The 18,574-nt window shown below is 43.0% G+C and overlaps 1 pseudogene; it reads right to left on the reverse strand.

Annotated features, from left to right (window-relative positions):
- LOC124594029 overlaps positions 1 to 18,574 on the reverse strand; it is a 352,828-nt pseudogene that overhangs the window by 206,404 nt on the left and 127,850 nt on the right.

Consider the following 18,574-nt stretch of genomic DNA (forward strand, 5'->3'; position numbering starts at 1 on the left):
GCTTCACGGCTGTGCTACATACAACAGAGATGCAACATCTGCATTTCCAGTAGCATTGATAAATACTCTGAACCTATTTCTCATACACACAGAGAGAAGTGATAGCTAATATGTCTGCTTATAATTTAAATATCCTATGACACTGGTGCGCAGGGCTTTTGAATTTTGCAGATGCAAATAAGCTACCCAGTGCATCTGCCTGATAATAGTCGGGTAGAGGATGGGCAACGTGAAACAAAGCATGTGGCTGCGGCTGCTGAAGAAATTGTTGACAATAATAGACAATCCAATACCATGTCTGAAAATCCACCGATAGACCAGAAAACTGCAGAAGCATCCTGTGCAGTACGCACCAAAGGATGTCATCATGTCTTGCGCTGCAAGGAGTAAAGTAGCTGTCACATGCAAGACATGTCTCTAAACAAAGCAAACCCCAATGCTCTTTAACGATTTTGATTCAAGAACTTCACAACCATTACATCTATTACATATCCACAAGTGGTTCTATGGTAACTGCATCACTGTGAAGTATGAAAAACACTAATACCAACACTTCCATTAATGACCATTCCAGAAATGTGCATCAATATTTTCTAAAAGAAAAACTCTGTATACTGGGAGCTTTCAGGCCTTACGGAAGCCTAACTGATAATCAGCTGGAAAAGAAAATACAAATTTGATCAACAACCGAGTACTGTAACAAATTATTCCATAACTTCTTGATTGAGAATGATATTAAGAATTGTATACCACTCACTCTCCTCACACGTCTAGGAGACACGATCAATTGACTGACAACCAGTATCATCAGTTACATTTGCGATGAAAATATCATCGTCACTTGAATACTTACAAATTGGCTGTATTTATTTCGTAATTAAGATCGTAGAACTGCCATAGGTTTCATATAAAAATTAAATTCGAGCGTTTGATAAAGCCAGAAGCTCCCATTATATGTAACAACACTCTTAATACAATCCACTTAAGTGATTTGTCTGAATACCAGTAATAAAAACTTCGTGGAGCTAATAGCAGTGCGTTGTTTTCTTCCCCCCTTTTCATTTTCCACTGCAATGAGTTGGGTGGATTGTTTAAGATTCGGCTAGCTCTTTTCAGCCAGTTTACCATACCAACCGATAGTGGGCATAGATTCCCAATATAGAATTACGGTACTATTAGTTCACAATGTCCTGAATGAGAGGGATCCCTAGTTCTGGATCATCAGAAGCCGGTCGACTTTGGCCCTCAAATGTTATGCCTAAAGCGGCTACGAACAATGGAGTGTTAACAATACAGTACCCTCGTGCACCATAGACATTAAGAAATAATAATGGTGTCATGCTACGTCAAACCAGTAAACACAAGTATAGTGCCAGCAACACAGAACATAAAACCGAGAACGGCATTAGCGTCTTCGAATGTGTGGGCATTATCAAGTGGAAATAATTGCGCTTTATCGCATGTAAATGTCTAAAGAGCGTCTCACATCGAATGACTCAGAAGCTGGTTTTATCACATTGTTTACCTTATAACGACTCTTTTTTTCTATATGCTTTGATTAATACCTCTTGTGTGTAGTGCGCTCTTTGAATTGCACTGTAAATATGTTGCTCACATGCGGCCTGATTTGTGATCGCATCCATAATACCAGATGGGATAAATTATCCCATATTTGTTTTTGTTTCATATAAAATGGAAGCTGGGTTTGTCGCTTGGTGTTCTGTGTACTCATGCACACGTATCCGTGTGTGAACTGCTCGATTTAAACGCGTTGTAAGCATATTGCTTGAATTCCATTTTATTTTTGTTCACAGCTGTTGCTTGCATTTTCTCGCATTTAATGGAGAACTCCCAGTATGTTGATTTCTGTTAAATACATTGCCTGTAGTGCCTGTTAATAACGTGTGGACCCATCTGCGTAACTACCGTTGTATTTTTAGCGTTTGCTCTGGTCACTAAAACAACAAAGCATTCCCATCTACATGTACGTCTGCAAACCATTGTGTTGTGTGTGACATTCAGTGACAATAAGCAATACCATTCAACGGAGAATTAGTTACTCATTCTTTGACAAGTGGTAATAAAGTCGAACAACATTTCTTTCAAAAGTTGCTAATGGAGATATCCATTAAATGCGAAAAAGAATAAAAATGGATGCTAACAAAAATAAAAAAGAATACGAACAATACAGGCTACTCACAACACACTGAAATCAAGCATTCAAAAATTGATTCGTTGGCAGGAACAAATGTCCACAGAACACTATGCGATGAAACCAGCTCCTGTTTTATACAAAAAAAAGTAATCATTTAGACCACCCGATATTACGGATTCGAGCAAAAATCAAGCAGAATGTGAGCAACACGGCCCCGGATCTTCAACATTTCTGGACCAGGGCAAAAACTTGGTAGTGTTCCCACCCTTGGGTGTTTGAGATAGGATTGCCGCGAATGAATTAAGTATCAGCAACCATGTCAGCTATATGACACACTGAGTTTCAGTGGTTTCACTTAATGTGAGATAAACGACTGACACAAATCTGTGACGGTAACATGTTATATGAATGCTTTCACCAACTTGTTTCCCACTCAATCCCTCGAAAGGAATGTTTTCGCTTACATACTTGTGCAGCCCTTTTGGTTGTAGCCTACATGAATAATGGCCAGGGTTATTAACATTTCAGTAGAAAAGGAAACTCATCCTATTTCAAGGAAAGAAAACAAAAAACACGTTTCATCATTCTTCTGTAGCACCACATTTCAAAAGCTTTTATTCTCTTCTTGTCTAAACTGTTTATTGTCCATGGTTCATTTTTGGCTACACTTCATACAAATACTTTCGGAAAAGACTTCCTGACACGTAAATTTATACTCGATGTTAACAAATCTCTCCTCTTCACAAACGCTTTCCTTGCCATTGCCAGTGTACATTTTGTATCCTCCCTACTTCGGCCATCATCAGATATTTTGCTGCCCAAATAGCAAATACTCATCTACCACTTTAAGTGTTTCATTTCCTAATCTAATTCTTTCAGCATTGCCTGATTTAGTTCGACTACATTCCATATACTCGTTTTGCTTTTGTTGACGTTCATCTAATATCCTCCTTTCAAGACACTGCCTATTCCGTTCTAATGTTCTTCCAAGTCCTTTGCCATCTCCTACAGAATTACAATGTCATCGGCAAACCTCAAGGTCTTTATTTCTTTTCTCTGGGTTTTAATTCCTACTCCAGATTTTTCTTCTGTTTCCTTTACTGTTTGCTCCATATACAGCTTGAATAACACTGGGGACAGGCTACAACGCTGCCTCACTCCCTTCCCAACCACTGCTTCGCTTTCGTGCCCGTCGACTCTTACAACTGCTATCTGGTTTCTATTCAAATTGTAAATAGCCTTTCGCTCCCTGTACTTTAGCCCTGCCATATTTAGAACGTGAAAGAGAGCATTCCAGTCAACATTGTCCAAAGCTTTCACTAAGTCTACAAATGCTTAAACGTAGGTTTGCCTTTCCTTTACCTATCTTCTAAGAAAAGTTCCTACATTTTCGAATCCAAATTGATATTCCCCGAGGTCGGCTTCTACCAGTTTTTCCATTCGTCTATAAGGAATTCGTTTTAGTATTTTGCAGCTGTGACTTATTAAACTGATAGTTCGATAATTTTCACACCTGGCAGCAGCTGATTTCTTTGAAACTAGAATTATTGTACTCTTCTTGAAGTCTGAGGATATTTCGCCTGTCTCATACATTTTGCTCACCAGATGGAAGAATTTTGTCATGGCCGGCTCTCCCCAGGCTATCAGTATTTCTAACGGATGTTGCCTACAATTTCTGCTGAGAATAAAAAGTGATAACTATGTGTTTCATAAAACTGAGCTTCTACTGTTCGTTGCAAAAAGAGAAATATGTGTGATAGCATATCTTCATTTGTTGTAGAACAAATCATTTTGTCATAAAAAATAATTTTAGGGGTTGCCTTACAGATCTAAAACTAAAGACGTAACAAAACAATGAACTGAATAATCGGTTATTATGACACAATTAACCGATATATTTAATCGATTTATTTACATAACCAAAAAGGCCTATTAATCTACCCTTACTCATAATGGCCTACCGTAAATACGCGGTCGTAACCGTATAGTTGGCAATACTGCACACAAGGTTACTAACAGAATGCAAGTAAAATAAATCTAGTCTATCTTATTCATGCAAACGTGCTATGAGCATTGCGCTTTGTTGCTATGTAGTATCCTATCGTTATGATTTAGTACGTCATGCACGAAATCTGTACTGCACATAACCGTATCAGAAATATGCACTGATGAGCCAAAACATTATGACCACCTGCTTAATAGACTGTTTTCCGTCTTTGTTGCGAAGTACATAACTGATTCCACATATAAGGGATCCGATAGTCTGTTGGTAGGTTTGTGGAGGTATGTGGCAAGAGATGTCTATCTACAGTTCACGTAATTCGCATAAGTAACGGGCCGCTGATTTGCGTACGCGGTGATGACGCCCAATAGCGACCCAGATGGGTTCCATAGGATTTACATCAGACGAATTTGCTCTCAGATACATTAACGGTCAGTTATACCGCTGAAAGATGATGTCACCGTGGGAAAGATGTCAAGCAGAAGGGATGCAGGTGTTTCGCAGTTGCCAGCGTGTCTTCGATTACTACCACAGGTGCCATGCAAGCGCAGAAGAATGTCTCCTATAGTATCCCACCAGCCTGCGTCCGTGGCGCGCTGCATGTTTCAAGTCGCCGTTCACCTCGATGACGACGTTTGCGGAGACGACCATCGACCTAATGTAGCAAAAATATGATTCAGCCGAAGGGCCGAGACGTTACAATTGATCGACTGTCGAATCCCATTCGTTCCATACCCTCTGAAATCGTAACTGATGATGTCGTTGGGTCAACATGTGAACACGCAGGGGTGGCCTGCCGCGGAGCTCCATGTTCGACAACGTTCGATGAACGGTGTGCTCTAAAATCTTGTACGTGCACCAGCATTGTGCTCTTTCAGCAATGCCACAGATCATCATCTACCCTAATTACACAGCAGACAAGCCTTCGAACCCCACGTTCTGTGAAAAGCCGTGGACTTCCAACCATGGGTTTCACTGTCCCTCTGCCTCTTTCCGTAGATGTTCACGAGAGTAGCACGTAAATATTCGACCAGCTTCGTTGCTTTCGAGATACTCGTTCACCGGATCTGCGTAATAATAATCTGCCCCTTTGTCAAAGTCGTTTATCTCAATCGATTTCCCCCTTTGCAGCCTAAATCTTCGCTAGGGTGATTCCCCGTCCGTGTCTGCTCCGCTTACATACTTTTGCTACCGCGTAATGTGCCTGCAACGTCGCCAGGCGGCATCCAACGTCGCGGTGGGCAGTGCTCATAATGTTTTGGCTTATAATTGTATATTCGTTTGCCCAAAAACCCCTATCTTCTTTCCATTTCAATTCACTCAGTTCTATTATATCTAGCGTGACCTTTCGCGTTTCCCTTTTAAGATTACCTTGCTTTGCTACACATTTTATACTTATGATATCCACACTCCGACTAGCAGAATGTTACCCTTTCGTTGGTTTTCAACATTTTCTGATGATCATCCTTCCCTTGGCAACCTGCTCTCGGGGATGCGATGGGAGCAGTAAACCATAATATTTTGCCAGTTGTGAGATCATCATTTCCTGTGGATATTCATGATGTTTCGTTAATGCAGGATTTACTTAGTCTTCATTTCTACATGCTCGTGCAGCTATTCTTCCGCCCTTTAGGGGCAGTTCCTTAGCCCAGGGGCAAGAGGGTGCCCAAACGTCCACTCCTTTGTCCTCTTTGACAAGGTCGTAGCCCGAAAGATGTTGACTACTTAAACCAGAATTTGCTGATTTCTTTTATTCAGATCCTAAGCAGTGATTGGGATCCAAACACGTGAAACTGGATCATTTGATTACCAGTCAAAGACCACCGTACTACTCTTTAATGGGACATTTGAAACGCTCGTTGATGCCTGAGGCGGCAATAGAATACGAGACTTCCATTTTAGAGGCAGAGATGCTATCTCGAGACCACTGTGGCCTTCGGTGCAAATGGACATGGTCCCCTTTGTTTTCAAGTGTGCGCGTTTGTAACTGCTAGGTACTGAAAACTAGAGCGGCACTTTTATGTCTCCTACGATATCTCTAAGTCAGTGGTCGGCAAACCGCGGCCTGCAAACCTCATACTGATCTTTGATCTCTTGAGTATGTGATATTGCTCACTTTGAAATTCAGTTGCTGGATTTAAGCGACAAATAATCGAGGAGCTTGAAATTTGTATGTCTTTGTGTTGATACATAAATATTAGAAAAAAAAGGGGACTAAGTTCGCAGCACAAGTGATCTGCTTTGAAAGACCTGGAGAAGCACGATATGTTGATTTTTAACTCCTGGAATAGTATTCCTGTATCGTGTAATCAGATGACCGAACTAGTGTTTGCTGCTCTATCCTTATTCGGGTCTACAAATTCGTGCAAACAATCATCTTCAAAGACTAACCTTATCAAGAGCAAATTGACAAGTCCCTCCTATCGATGAGATCTTGGAATCGTGCCTAAAATTAAAAACACCACACAAATTTTACTTGCCCAAACTTTGCAAGGTGATGCAAGACCAATCTTCACATTGGTTGTAGTCAGCCTTTGTCATGATTTAATTTTATTGACACAAACAAATACAATTGTTAAGTTGATATCAATTTTCGTTCAAAGTACCTGTAATTTAACCACAAATTAAAACTTTAACTACAGTATAAGTTAATTTTAGGGAGCACTGTGGAGTGAAAGAAGATGTAGTTTCAAGCAACGAGAAAGGTATGTTGAGATGGTTTGGACACATAGAGAGAATGAACGAAAGGGGACAGACGAAACAAGCAAACAAAACAAGTGTGGACGAGAGAGAACCTCAATCAGATTGACGGGGCTCCTTGAGAAGCTTTATATTAGGTTGGTGCATAATATCGTAGCGTTTTTGATTTGCATGTTGGTATTCCGTTTGCCATGGGTTTATTTATCGACTACCGTTTTTTATTTGTAGTTCATTGTTGCTATTTAAGTTCACTTACTGTCATTTGGAATTAACATATTGTCATTTGGAGATAGTGACTGGAGCTTTGGACACTAGAAAATGGAGTGCCAAATAGAGAATTTGGAACATTTCCGACGTATTATCTGTTTGAGTTTCACAGAGGGGTGACAGCAAGGGAGGCAGCCAGAAACGTTTGCTTCGTGTATGGGGACAATGCTATCGGACAGAGTACGGAAAGAAAATGATTTTCTCGATTTAAGGAGGATCGTTCTGACGTTAGTGACTTTCCACGTTCGAGAAGACCTTCGGGGTTGATGCAGATCGTTTAAACACACTAATTCATAATGATCCACATCAGTGTAGCCGAGAACTGGCAAATGTGATGAACTGCGATCATTCCGCCATCATGCGACATTTGCAGGCAATGGGAAAGGGTCAGAAATCGGACGTGTGGGTACCGCATGCTCTAGCATACAAACCTCCAGATATAAGACACTCAGATCGGTACGAAATGATTTATGTCGATAGAGTACGAACCAAAACACCGATATAGTTCGTGCTGTATGCTATCGTCGAGTGGGGCATGCGTAAACGGTAATTAAAAGTATCGCCATAGCTACGGAGCACAGGAAAAGCGTATCTATAAGTTATCTTTCTGTATATCTTGCGTGGGTGAGAAGGTAGAGCGTTTGGTCATCGTACCAAAGATCCGGCATTCTAGCCCCACTGATGGCATTTTTTTTACCTGTTTAAGCGTGAAACTGTAGTGTGAGAGAGCACTTTCCTGACATGTAAAAGTACTTTTCGGAGTTTGGAGCAATGTTCTTTTGGCAGCCTGCCATCGCTACTTTATTCGAACGTTACGTACTTATTATTGATCTTATTATTTTGTATATTATTAATTATTATTATTACTGTTACTTCCGCATGTGTGATGCAATGGTTTCTTTATTTTTCTGCTCTGATAGTATATTCCGTCCAACTACAAATGTTGTCCATAGGTTTACTACTGTCGAAGAAACAGAGTGAAAGCAGACTGCCAAGAGAACATTACTGTAAATTCCAAACAGCCCTTTTACATGTCATAAACACTTTGTTTCGCGTAACACTTTCACGCACAGTACATTAAAAAAAATTTGTCAGTGAGATTTGAATCACGGTCCGCTTGTATGAGGATCTACCGCTCTACCAACTTCCCCACGGATGCAACACTTATTAGACGCTCACAGTGATGCTTTTGGTGTGCTCTGTAGTTCTAGTGTTACTTTTAATGAACGTTTACGTCCGTTCTGCTTAACGGCAGCGCATATTACGAACTAAATGGGAATTTTTGATGACGCTCTTATCGACGTATAACTTTTGATATAGATCTGAGTGTCTGGCATCTGGAGCTTTGGGTGTAAGCCAAAATCACAAAAATGAGAGGATGGCCCTACGTGTCTCTCTGCTTGCTCGTCATAGATTGGTTCGTGAACAACCCCGACCATTCCTATCCTGTATTGTTGCAGTTGACAGGAAGTGGCGTCTTTGTGGCAACATAAGGAAAAGAAAGGAATGGTTGAGCCCAAACAAAGGAGTAACTCTCTGTACAAAGAACTGCGCGCATCCAAAAAAGAAATTGTTATATATATGACGGAACAGCGACGGTGTGATGTTCTACGAATTGCTTCCCCGAGGTGTAACCTTCACTGCTGACATTTATTGTCAACAACTGAGACGACTTGCGGACGCAATCCAAGAACAGTGACCAGGAAGAATTCGTAAAGAGACACTACTCCACGATAACGCCCATCTGCATTCTGCACACTCTCTGTCCAACAACCTTCAAAGAACTTACTGTCCGGATGAAAATGTGCTCCGAACACGGGTCGACGGGTTCTTCGCCTCAAAACCACGTGATTTGTGCAGTCGTGAAATGGAAAATTTACTCCAGTGTTGGCAGATGGTTGTAAATAGTGAGGCAGAATACATAGTAGATGACTAAGGTTTCTGTTACGTGTAGCTCTCGAACTTACGGAAAAACGCTACGAACATATGCACCAACCCAATAACATTCGAGGGAAACCTTAAAGTAGGACGCGTGCTCATTGGATCTCAGACACGAAGTTCCGTCAGCCAGTCTGTGTAGTGGGGTCTGTGGCTTTGTAACACGTGCTCGGGCTCAGCAAGCTACTGGCGCAGCGGCTCAGGCGCTTACCCTTGCGGCAGCAGCGAGCGAAGAAGGCGGTCTGGTGGCAGTAGCTGCCCGAGGGGCAGTCCTGGCGCGCGGGCCCGCTGCCGCAGTCGTACTCCCTGCCCGTCTCCTCGTCCACCAGCGGCGGCTCCCCGTTGCACGGCTTCACCTCCATCCCTGCAAGCAGGCCGCCGTCACACGGCTGGCGAACAAGCCTCTGCACCAGCCACTTCTTCCCCTACAGTCTCCTGACAAGGGACACTCCCCATCGCACCCCCCGCAGATTTAGTGGTAAAGTGGCCCAGTGGATAGACCGTCGAAAACTGAACACAGATCAAGCTTGAAAACAGGAAGAAGGCGTGCTGAACTGTGGAAAAAAAAGCAAAATAGGTCAGTGAACGGTCCAAGGACAGGAAGTGCAATATACAGGGTGAAAAGTATTTAAGCCGACAAACTATGGGAGGTTGTAGGGGACATCAAAACAAATATTTTTCCCTAATGTCATTTTTTCCTATGAGAAGTATTTAAACCGGTAGAGGAAGATTTCTCTGGCGGCAAATTAATTAAACCAAGAAACACTTTTCTATTTTTTTATGACCAAGAGACAACACATTAACATAACCCAATTTCAATTACAGTAGATTTTCAAAAATGCCTCCATTGACACGTAAACAAAGGTTACATCGTCGGATCATGTTCTGTCTCACACGGGCAAAAACCCCAGGAGTATCCTGAATTGTTCCTGCTGCTGCTACTATCCGGGCAACCAGATCCTCTTCTGATGCAACAAGAGTTGCGTAAACAAGGTTGCGCATCTCTCCCTGCACAAAAAAAGTCCCGACGGGACATATCTGCGGATCGAGCAGGCCATGGAACAGGACCACCTCTGCCAATCCAAGTTGCTGGGAACCGTCGGTCCAGGAATCGACGCACACGACGACTGAAATGTGCCGGCGCCCCGTCATGTTGGAACCACATGCTTTGTCTTGTAGGGAACGGGACGTCTTCCAGCAATTCTGGCAATGCTCTGAGTGGATAATCAACTGGTTCCAGGTTGTGGACACGCTGTAAGTGAAATGGACGTAACAATTGCTCTCGAAAGACTGTTCTTACGTTCGTCTGATTCGTCCCCATGTTACGTGCAATTGCACGAGTGCTGATTGAAGGATCCCGCTCCACATGCTGCAAGACAGCTTCCTGAAATTGCAGCGTTCTTACCGTGTCACGGCGTCCCTGTCCAGGTAATCTGCTAAATGACCCGGTCTCACGCGCTCCATTAGTAAACAGAGACAATGCACTACTACACTGGTGGACAGCAGTTGCCTACAACTGAAGAGCGTAATACGCCCTCTAACAACTGAAGATCTTAATACGGCCTTCAACAACTGAAGAGCGTAATACGGCCTCCACCGGTTTAAATAATCCTCATAGGTAAAAATGACGTTAGGGAAAAATATTTGTTTTGATGTCCCCTACAACCTCCCAGAGTTTGTCGGCTTAAACACTTTTCACCCTGTAGAGCAGCCTCAAAGAGGAGTGGCGTAGCGGCTAAGTGGTTACGGTGTAGGACTGCCAAGTGGGCGAGCTGCGTTAAACCTACCTTGAGCCAATTTTTATTTTGTTTCTGACTCTGGCAACTACTCTGTTAGCAGCCGAAATGAGGTGGCTTTCGAAAGGGAACAGCACACGTTTGATGACAAGGCGACAAGTCATCCCAATCCTCCACCGGAAAACACGTCTGGTGTGTCATATGCGGCATATGTGTCATATGATAGGAATCTCTTATCGACGTACCTAATTTATACACTTGGTAAGTGAGTGAGATATGCCTCCTTGCCCGATGTAGGTGTTCGTATGAATTTGAATGTGATCACTCCCAAGGAAATGATGAAAACATAAGAGTTTGTCACATAAGCTGCAACAAAAGAACGCAACAGTTTCACACACAGTTTCTCTGTGCTCTGTCACAACACCTGTTTTAACGTTTTTGAAGTTGCGTTCCGTTTTGGATGTTTTGACACTTGAATTCCTTTGTTGTAACATAGTTCACACCCGTTTATTTGTTGTTTCCATTTCTGTGAGATGCTTTTGTGGTATCTCGCCTGCTCTCACTATTCATCACATTTACTTGCGACGGTAACGTATTCTTACCACGTGACTCATACTCTATAACCAATGTACTAAATGACAACTGCTAAGACTACACAAAGAGAACAAACATTTCAGTGACAGTATTTACACGTTCCACGGATCGCAGCTACGATTTCGCGCTGTGATGAGGAATGAGTCAGTTGTACAATTCTAGGACTCTTTCTCAGTGTAGAATATGGCAATATTGTGACCATTTACATGATTACCCTCTACGTTAATCTTAAGCTACTTTTATTTTTTCGAGTAGTGTAATTACAGTTTTCTTGCGTACTTTGTTTATTCATACGGACTACATCATAAAATATATATGGTTCAAATGGCTCTGAGCACTATGGGACTTAACATCTGTGGTCATCAGTCCCCTAGAACTTAGAACTACTTAAACCTAACTAACCTAAGGACATCACACACATCCATGCCCGAGGCAGGATTCGAACCTGCGACCGTAGCGGTCACGCAGTTCCGGACTGAAGCGCCTAGAACCGCACGGCCACACCGGCCGGCCATATAAAATATATAGCAACTGGAAAAAAGCCAAGGGCACAATTTAAAATGCACGATAGGTATGTTTGTATAAAAATATACTAGTAAAATACAGAAATAAATAGTAAAAATATAAGATATACCATATTTCGCTCATCCAGAATTCGATGTAAGCTGCAGCCGTCCCGGTATGATTCAGGAGACCCTCTTGAGTACACTCCATTCCATCTTTTTTTTTTTGGTCATCAGTCTACTGACTGGTTTGATGCGGCCCGCCGCGAATTCCTTTCCTGTGCTAACCTCTTCATCTCAGAGTAGCACTTGCAACCTACGTCCTCAATTATTTGCTTGACGTATTCCAATCTCTGTCTTCCTCTACAGTTTTTGCCCTCTAAAGCTCCCTCTAGTACCATAGAAGTCATTCCCTCATGTCTTAGCAGATGTCCTATCATCCTGTCCCTTCTCCTTGTCAGTGTTTTCCACATATTCCTTTCCTCTCCGATTCTGCATAGAACCTCCTCATTCCTTAACTTATCAGTCCACCTAATTTTCAACATTCGTCTATAGCACCACATCTCAAATGCTTCGATTCTCTTCTGTTCCGGTTTTCCAACAGTCCATGTTTCACTACCATACAATGCTGTACTCCAGACGTACATCCTCAGAAATTTCTTCCTCAAATTAAGGCCGGTATTTGATATTAGTAGACTTCTCTTGGCCAGAAATGCCTTTTTTGCCATAGCGAGTCTGCTTTTGATGTCCTCCTTGCTCCGTCCGTCATTGCCTAGGTAGCAGAATTCCTTAACTTCATTGACTTCGTGACCATCAATCCTGATGTTACGTTTATCGCTGTTCTCATTTCTACTACTTCTCATTACCTTCGTCTTTCTTCGATTTACTCTCAAACCATACTGTCTACTCATTAGACTGTTCATTCCGTTCAGCAGATCATTTAATTCTTCTTCACTTTCACTCAGGATAGCAACGTCATCAGCGAATCGTATCATTGATATCCTTTCACCTTGTATTTTAATTCCACTCCTGAACCTTTCTTTTATTTCCATCATTGCTTCCTCGATGTACAGATTGAAGAGTAGGAGCGAAAGGCTACAGCCTTGTCTTACACCCTTCTTAATACGAGCACTTCGTTCTTGATCGTCCACTCTTATTATTCCCTCTTGGTTGTTGTACATATTGTATATGACCTGTCTCTCCCTATAGCTTACCCCTACTTTTTTCAGACTCTCGAACAGCTTGCACCATTTTATATTGTCAAACGCTTTTTCCAGGTCGACAAATCCCATGAAAGTGTCTTGATTTTTCTTTAGCCTTGCTTCCATTATTAGCCGTAACGTCAGAATTGCCTCTCTCGTCCCTTTACTTTTCCTAAAGCCAAATTGATCGTCACCTAGCGCATTCTCAATTTTCTTTTCCATTCTTCTGTATAACATTCTTGTAAGCAGCTTCGATGCATGAGCTGTTAAGCTGATTGTGCGATAATTCTGGCACTTGTCAGCTCTTGCCGTCTTCGGAATTGTGTGGATGATGCTTTTCCGAAAGTCAGATGGTATGTCGCCAGACTCATATATTCTACACACCAACGTGAATAGTCGTTTTGTTGCCACTTCCCCCAATGATTTTAGAAATTCTGATGGAATGTTATCTATCCCTTCTGCCTTATTTGACCGTAAGTCCTCCAAAGCTCTTTTAAATTCCGATTCTAATACTGGATCCCCTATCTCTTCTAAATCGACTCCTGTTTCTTCTTCTATCACATCAGACAAATCGTCACCCTCATAGAGGCTTTCAATGCATTCTTTCCACCTATCTGCTCTCTCCTCTGCATTTAACAGTGGAATTCCCGTTGCAGTCTTAATGTTACCACCGTTGCTTTTGATGTCACCAAAGGTTGTTTTGACTTTCCTGTATGCTGAGTCTGTCCTTCCGACAATCATATCTTTTTCGATGTCTTCACATTTTTCCTGCAGCCATTTCGTCTTAGCTTCCCTGCACTTCCTATTTATTTCATTCCTCAGCGACTTGTATTTCTGTATTCCTGATTTTCCCGGAACATGTTTGTACTTTCTCCTTTCATCAATCAACTGAAGTATTTCTTCTGTTACCCATGGTTTCTTCGCAGCTACCTTCTTTGTACCTATGTTTTCCTTCCCAACTTCTGTGATGGCCCTTTTTAGAGATGTCCATTCCTCTTCAACTGTACTGCCTACTGCGCTATTCCTTATTGCTGTATCTATAGCGTTAGAGAACTTCAAACGTATCTCGTCATTCCTTAGTATTTCCGTATCCCACTTCTTTGCGTATTGATTCTTCCTGACTAATGTCTTGAACTTCAGCCTACTCGTCATCACTACTATATTGTGATCTGAGTCTATATCTGCTCCTGGGTACGCCTTACAATCCAGTATCTGATTTCGGAATCTCTGTCTGACCATGATGTAATCTAATTGAAATCTTCCCGAATATCCCGGCCTTTTCCAAGTATACCTCCTCGTCTTGTGATTCTTGAACAGGGTATTCGCTATTACTAGCTGAAACTTGTTAAAGAACTCAATTAGTCTTTCTCCTCTTTCATTCCTTGTCCCAAGCCCATATTCTCCTGTAACCTTTTCTTCTACTCCTTCCCCTACAACTGCATTCCAGTCGCCCAAGACTATTAGATTTTCGTCCCCCTTTACATACTGCATTACCCTTTCAATATCCTCATACACTTTCTCCATCTGTTCATCTTCAGCTTGCGACGTCGGCATGTATACCTGAACGATCGTTGTCGGTGTTGGTCTGCTGTCGATTCTGATTAGAACAACGCGGTCACTGAACTGTTCACAGTAACACATCCTCAGCCCTACCTTCCTGTTCATAACGAATCCTACACCTTTATACCATTTTCTGCAGCTGTTGATATTACCCGATACTCATCTGACCAGAAATCCTTGTTTTCCTTCCACTTCACTTCACTGACCCCTACTATATCTAGATTGAGCCTTTGCATTTCCCTTTTCAGATTTTCTAGTTTCCCTACCACGTTCAAGCTTCTGACATTCCACGCCCCGACTCGTAGAACGTTATCCTTTCGTTGATTATTCAATCTTTTTCTCATGGTATCCTCCCCCTTGGCAGTCCCCTCCCGGAGATCCGAATGGGGTGCTATTCCGGAATCTTTTGCCAATGGAGAGATCATCATGACACTTCTTCAATTACATGCCACATGTCCTGTGGATACACGTTACGTGTCTTTAATGCAGTGGTTTCCATTGCCTTCTGCATCCTCATGTCGTTGATCATTGCTGATTCTTCCGCCTTTAGGGGCAATTTCCCACCCCTAGGACAAGAGAGAGCTCTGAACCTCTATCCGCTCCTCCCCCCTCTTTGACAAGGCCGTTGGCAGAATGAGGCTGACTTCTTATGCCGGAAGTCTTCGGCCGCCAATGTTGATTATTATCAAAATCTAGGCAGCGGCGGGGATCGAACCCGGGACTGAAGCCGTTTTGAATATGAATCAAAGACGCTACCCCTACACCACGGGTATATCCTTCCATCTACTAATGGACATTTTAGAAGGTGTTCCATTACTTCTTCATTATGTACTTAACCATGCTCATTTTCTCCCTCCCTCCCTTCTTCTCCCTCTCTTCTTCTCCCTTCTTCTCCCTCCCTCCCTCCCTCTCTCTTTCTCTTTCTCTCTCTCTCTCTCTCTCTCTCTCTCTCTCTGTCTCCGTCTCTCTCTCCATCTTCCGTAGAGACATCCATGCATTATCTTATAACATAGTCAAAAAGTCTAGTATGGAATAGGAGAAGTTGTCAACGAGGCATGACTTCAGTTTCTGTTTCAAGTTAATCTTATAATCTGTTCAAAAACGTTCAAATGTGTGTGAAATCATATGGGACTTAACTGCTAAGGTCATCAGTCCCTAAGCTTACACACTACTTAACTTAAATTATCCTAAGGACAAACCCACACACCCACGCCCGAGGGAGGACTCAAACCTCCGCCGGGACCAGCCGCACAGTCCATGACTGCAGCGCCTCAGACCGTTCGGCTAATCCCGGGACCAGCGCACAGTCCATGACTGCAGCGCCTCAGACCGCTCGGCTAATCCCGCGCGGCTATAATCTGTTACATTGGTGTGTAAGACATGGAACAAAAGTAACTTCTCCGTGATGTTTCCCTGTCAAGTAATATAGCTCAATAAAACTTGAACAATGCGTAGAAAAAACTGCTGCAGTATAGTACAGAAGGTAAATCAAATGGTTCAAATGGCTCTGAGCACTATGGGACTGGTAAGGAGTTCTTGTAGTAGGGCGTTCCATTCCTAAGGTCATCAGTCCCCTAGAACTTAGAACTACTTAAACCTAACTAACCTAAGAACATCACACACATCCATGCCCGAGGCAGGATTCGAACCTTCTATCGTAGCAGTCGCGCGGTTCCAGACTGAAGCGCGTAGAACCGCTCGGTCACAGCGGCCGGCTACAGAATGTAAATGAAAGAAATATCCAATGAAACGAACAGAAACGACACTTTTATTCAAAGAAAATAATCACCCAGGTCCGCTGGATATTACAAAAGGCGGGCCATGTTTGTTACCAGGGTGCGTTATTACCATAGACGGCAGTGCATCCTCAGCAAGGTGCTCCCATCATCGCCACAAGATAGGTAAGGAGTTCTTGTGGTAGGGCGTTCCATTCCTCCACAAGCGCGGTAGATGGTCGTTGCTACACGTGCACATGCTGCAGCACGCCTCTCCAACGGTTTCCACATGTGCTCGACGCCATTTAAGCTCCGGATCGGGCAGGCCAGTCCATTTCCCGAATATCCTCTCGTTCCAAGAGGTCCTCCACATGCGCTATTTGGTGCAGTCGTGCAATGTCAGCCATAAACATGAAATCAGGGCGGAATGTACCCGCGAAGAGACGCACACGAGGAGGGAATACATGCCACAATAACGTTGACGATGAGTGTGCCGTGTTCAAAGATTCTGAGATCTGAGCGCTCAAGCCACACTTTGACACCTAGGCACCAGAACGATCATGTTCGGCAATGTTCCTGAGAGCGTTACGCGTTTCCTGCCTCTCGGCATTTGATGATTCGTTGACCATTGTCGAACATGGTTCCTTTGGTGGCCATTACATTCAGAATCTTTGAACACGGAACCCACACCGGTGAACGTTACTTGGATTCTGTGATCCTGTACTCCTTCCCTTGTGCTGTGGTCCTGATTTCATATTTATGTGGATGACAATGCGCGACCGCACAGAACTGCGCAGGTGGTGTTCAAATGTGTGTGAAATCTTATGGGACTTAGCTGCTAAGGTCATCAGTCACTAAGCTTACACACTACTTAACCTAAATTATCCTAAGGACAAACATACACACCCACGCCCGAGGGAGGACTCGAACCTTCACCGGGACCAGCCGCACAGTCCATGACTGCAGCGTCTCAGACCGCTCTGCTAATCCCGCGCGGCCTGCGCAGGTGGGGGAACCTTTGGAACGAGAGGGTATTCGGCGAACGGACTGGCCTGTCCGTTCCCCCGACTTAAATCCATCGATCACGTGTGCGATGCGTTGGAGACACGTACTGCAGCACGTTCGCATGCACCAACGACCCTCTAACAGTTGTTGACGGTCCCTGCGACGGGAACTCCTTACCAGACCCACTGGGCGACATGGGAGCCCGATGCAGAACATGCACTGCCGTCCGTGAAAATCACACAGCTTGTTAAGATTCATATCCCGCCTTTTGTAATGTCTCGGGGACCAGTATGAACCGCGGTGGCTTCAATGTAATTATTGTCTTTGAATAAAAGTGTCATTTCTGTTCGTTTTATTGCTGCCCTCTGTACTATAAAATAGTTGTTCTTTCTATGTATGGTCTATGTTTCATCGAGCTGCTATGACATTTCATGTGAAAGCTACTTTCCTCCTTTAGTTTTGCAAACGAGTGTAGATTCTTTGCATCATTGCGGATGTTGCAAAAATGTTATGGCTATGTATTTCACTTCTTGTGTCACACTCAAACTGAGTGACCCTCATAGGCTGCCATTTCTCCTTATAATAATATGTCCGTGAGTGTTACTACTGTTTTCAAATTGCGATTGATCTTTGAAAGTAAATTAATAATGGCTAATTGTATTGTGAGGCTACTGCCAGTATGCTTAACTGATTAAATAACTGTCTATAAGTGGTTGTTGAGTCGGCACAACCTGTTATTCCTGTTATACGCTTCTGTACACACATGCGCTTTCTTCCTCAATGAAGAGTTAGCCGACAAAATGTCATAATGTCATAAGATTTTAGTTAACGAAAAGATGAAAAGTAAATAAGCATTTTGACACTTTCGTTTGTTGAGTTTACAATGTCCAGTGCTGAAGTTTCTACAACAGGCTTAATCATAGTACTTGCATCGCCAGAAAAGAAGCCTATTTCTACTTCTACGGTGACAGTTGCCAATATGATGGCAACACATGGGATCTTACAGATTTAATTGTGGTCGTATGTATGCGTCTCTCTCCGAAGCCGTACAGAGACTGCCCTGCGCTTTTTACAGCCACGATATTGACGATTAACACTACCATTCTGCTCAAATGGTAAGTACCACAGTGCACTGATGTCCTCAACAGCATGTAGCTGACAAGGACTGTCGTCAGATAGCTCCTAGGGTCGTAGCTG

This window comes from Schistocerca americana, chromosome 2 (genome assembly GCF_021461395.2).
Source record: "Schistocerca americana isolate TAMUIC-IGC-003095 chromosome 2, iqSchAmer2.1, whole genome shotgun sequence".
NCBI lineage: Eukaryota > Metazoa > Arthropoda > Insecta > Orthoptera > Acrididae > Schistocerca > Schistocerca americana.